Below are 4,186 nucleotides of genomic sequence, written 5' to 3'. Positions count from 1 at the left end.
TTAAGGCTTTTGAGGTTTGTAATTTCCACTTTGAAATGTCAGACTTGATTTTCCCTTACGAAAAATGTATCAACCCCTACAAAAATGTCCATTAATTATAGTCCATATTAATTCACATTTTCTGTTGCTGCAGGATTATTTTCCTGCTGTAGCAAACTGACTCAAATTAAGATCCTACATCTTTATGCTGTCAAGGAAATAGGGGTGGGGTGTAATGGCGAGAAACAGAGAGGCGGGGGTGAGAGGGAGGGAGCGACAGGTGGAGAGGAGGGTGAGAGTGAGAGCTAGGAGTAAGAGAGAGAATGAGACAGAGAAAGAAAGAGATGGGGACCTGAAACTAATTCAATGGAGAGAGAGGGGGGGGGGGGGGGTTATAGGATCTTTCGGGCCATAAATAGGACCATCTGAACCTGTTGATGTTGATAGGGAATTAACCCCAACCTGAGAGAAGACAGACAGACAGACAGACAGACAGACAGACAGACAGACAGACAGACAGACAGACAGACAGACAGACAGACAGACAGACAGACAGACAGACAGACAGACAGACAGACAGACAGACAGACAGAGAGAGAAAAGGAGAAATAGAGAGGAAAGAGGTTGGAGGTTCACTGGGTATAGAGAGAAAGAGAGAGGGTGGATTGAAAGGAATTGTGGCAAAAGGAAAGAGTGTGAATATTACAGAGAGCGAGTGAAAGGGGAGAGGGGAGAAGAGAGAGAGACAGAGAGAGCGAGCGGGAGACAGAGGGTGGCGGGGGTGATGAGGACTCCCAGCCCGTCCTGTGACGGGGAGAGAGTGAAAAAAAGAGAGAGAGATACAGCGAAAGAGAGAGAGAGAAAGAAAGAGAGAGCGAGAGAGAGAGAGAGAGAGAGGGAGGGAGATATAGCGCGGGATAGAGAGAGGAAAGCAGGATTACACTCCGACAGTGTCGGCAGACGAGCGGAGCCAGACAGGAAACTCTTTGACTTGTGTGAGTCAGAGCAACAGGAGTTACAGATCCGACACGCCAAACCACCATCTGTCCGTCTGTCCATCTGTCTGTCTTCCGGTCCCAGAGACATCTGGAGCTCTTCCATATGGGAGCTTCCTCTGGACTCTACTGAACACATCAGACCTGAGGAACACAGACCGGAATACCAAGACACACATTGGAATACTCACCACGCTCCACAAAGAAACCACAAGGAATATTAAGATCAGGGAGATTTACACTTACTCCACACACTAGAACACACTACAAACACCGGAGACGCAAACACATCGGAATACTAACCACACTTTACAGAGAGGGGACAACAAGGAGAACACACTGGAATACTGACAACACTCCCCAGGGACTCGGGAATACAATAATAAACCAGCAGTGGAGGAATACTCTAGGAGGAAAAAGGACAGAAACTTTTCTCTTTTATCTGATGAACTGATAAACATTCTATCCGCATGGGGAGGACCTGTACATTATTCCTGGAGAGAGAGAGAGGCAGAGAAGGAGGAGGTAGAAAAAGAGAGTGCGAGAAATAGAGAGGTGTTATGACCAAGGTGGGGGGGGTTCAGAACAAATTTTTCACTTTTTAAAACCTTTTCACACTGCTTTCTCTCCTCCGTTGAGCGGACTTCTCATCGCTCTGATCTCTCCTCACCAGACCAGCAGGGAGCGAGGGAGACAGGCAGACTGACAGAGAGCTAAAAAGCAGGTTCCCACACACACACACACACACACACACACACACACACACACACACACACACACACACACACACACACACACACACACACACACACACACACACACACACACACACACACACACACACACACACACACACACACACACACACACACAGCCTCTGTAGTCTCTCACACCTCTCCCCAGTGTATCGCTCCGGTCAGGAGGAAGAGTGTATGGACAGCTTCACTCCTCTCCCTGTCATCCCCATCTTGCTTTCTCTCCACTCCCCTCTAATTTTCACTGTCCTCACCTCAGTCCCACTCATTAACACCAGCTATCGTCCGCCTTCACACATGAACACACACACAGTAGCACACTCACACTGTCCATATGCTGGCACTCTCCCGTTGAGATGTGCTCTCTCCTTCACGAGAGCATGCCACCACCTCACGCACACTTTCATACACACACTCTCTCACACATATACACACACAGTTTGAACACACACTCCTCCTTGCTGAAAGAGGATAGAGGGAAGTGAGAGACAAGCGAAAGGAGAGAGAAGACAAAGCAGGAGAAGAAGAAAAAGGGAGAGTGCACCTAGAGAAAGATGAAACAGCACAGGTAACACGCAACCTAGGTGTGTGTGAGAGAGATGGGTCTGTGAACGTAATGTTTCTGTCAAAAAGCTGGGTCCTATGAGGGAGAACGGAAGAGGGGAGAAGGAGAAGAGAGTAAGAGAGTTAGAGAGATAAAAGGAGGTAGAGAGAGAAGAGACAGACAGACATTCCCTGAGTGCAAGACGTGTCGTTGTGGAAATGGCAGCTTATTAATATAATTTGACATTTTTCCAGTGGATCTTAAAAGGTTGGGTTTCTGAGTTTTTTTTATTTTCTCTCTCTCTCTCTCTCTCTCTCTCTCTCTCTCTCTCTCTCTCTCTCTCTCTCTCTCTCTCTCTCTCTCTCTCTCTCTCTCTCTCTCTCTCTCTCTCTCTCTCTCTCTCTCTCTCTCTCTCTCTCTCTCTCTCTCTCTCTCTCTCTCTCTCTCTCTCTCTCTCTCTCTCTCTCTCTCTCTCTCTCTCTCTCTCTCTCTCTCTCTCTCTCTCTCTCTCTCTCTCTCTCTGTTTTTGTGTGTGTGTTTCTGATGCCATTTTCTTGCATTTTTGGTAGTGCCAGTCACTGTCCCATTACAGCTGTGTACAGAAGGTCTAATGTGTGTGTCTGTGTGTGGTTATGATTGGGGAGCGCAGGTCTATAACGCATCTCTGTTAGCGTATCCCACAGTTACTAAGTGATCAATGGCCATGACAAGTCTAATATACATGTCAGGCTGTATAACTGTTTGTTACAATTACATCCTATCTGACAGGATACAACACTGTCTTTGTATGTGTGGTTTTGTATGTGTGTGTGTGTGTGTAAATGTATTTATAAAGCCCTTCTTACATCAGCTGATGTCACAAAGTGCTGTACAAAAACCCAGCCTAAAACCCCAAACAGCAAGTAATGCAGGTGTAGAAGCACGGTGGCTAGGAAAAACTCCCTAGAAAGGCTATTATTAACCAGGTATGGCCTGAACATAATCAGAATTAATGTAAACATAACAGTTTTGAAAACACAGCTTTTCCCAAAAAAGTGGTCTCTTGGCACAACTTACCCTGGGTATGGGGTAAGTTGAGCATAAGGACATGCTTAGTCGAGCTGCCTTGGGGTCCTGTGACAGTGGGTGATGATGTCCTGTGACAGTGGGTGATGGTGCCCTGTGACAGTGGGTGATGGTGCCCTGTGACAGTGGGTGATGGTGCCCTGTGACAGTGGGTGATGGTGCCCTGTGACAGTGGGTGAGGGTGTCCTGTGACAGTGGGTGATGATGTCCTGTGACAGTGGGTGATGGTGCCCTGTGACAGTGGGTGATGGTGCTGGTAGATCAAAGTGTAATTCATGGAATGGGGTATATTGTAGATCTTTCTGTTCAATATCACTTACTCTTCCATTTCACGAAGAACAATTCGTAGGCTAGTTCTCTGCATTTGAGGTTACTAAGCCCATGAAACTGGTCATCTTGCTCTCGAGAACCCAAGGTGGCATTCTGCCTTATCCCTAGGGTTCTCAGCCGTAAGTGTCGCCCACAGCTGGGACCATGTGAACTACACTCCCAACGCTCAGTTTTAACGTTTACAAAAGTCAATAATTGTCTTTTGCGATACGGGTTTGGAAACATAAAGCCCTTTACCTTAACATCAAAGTAATTTCACCAATGCAAAATATACACTGTTTTAAAACATTTTTTTTTACACTGCCGACAGTATTTTTCAGTTGCAACACTTTTCTGGCGTCCGTCTTCTGTTACACACAGGTGTTAAGAGAATGCTATATAGCACAGGTGGTTGCCTCTGTCTTCCGTCTGTCTTCCGTAAACAAGCGCTGTAACATGGAAATGTGGCCATGAGGGAACCTTAACACAAGAGTCTCAAAACACCATGATTGTGTCATGACACCATGAAAAGTAATGCA

At 46.5% G+C, this 4,186-nt stretch overlaps 1 protein-coding gene across 1 annotated transcript in view; it reads left to right on the top strand.

Moving 5' to 3' along the window:
• The first annotated feature begins 915 nt into the window (after positions 1-915).
• The window catches only part of LOC139580841 (glutamate receptor ionotropic, NMDA 2C-like), a 96,237-nt gene continuing 92,966 nt past the window's right edge, over positions 916-4,186 (top strand). Inside the window, exon 1 of the mRNA XM_071409904.1 lies at positions 916-2,297. The gene's annotated coding sequence lies outside the window, so the exon portion shown is untranslated. The remainder of the gene's footprint in view (positions 2,298-4,186) is intronic.

This window comes from Salvelinus alpinus, chromosome 7 (genome assembly GCF_045679555.1).
Source record: "Salvelinus alpinus chromosome 7, SLU_Salpinus.1, whole genome shotgun sequence".
Lineage (NCBI taxonomy): Eukaryota > Metazoa > Chordata > Actinopteri > Salmoniformes > Salmonidae > Salvelinus > Salvelinus alpinus.
Note: the sequence above shows the minus strand (reverse complement) of the source record. Positions and strands in the feature narration are given on the sequence as shown.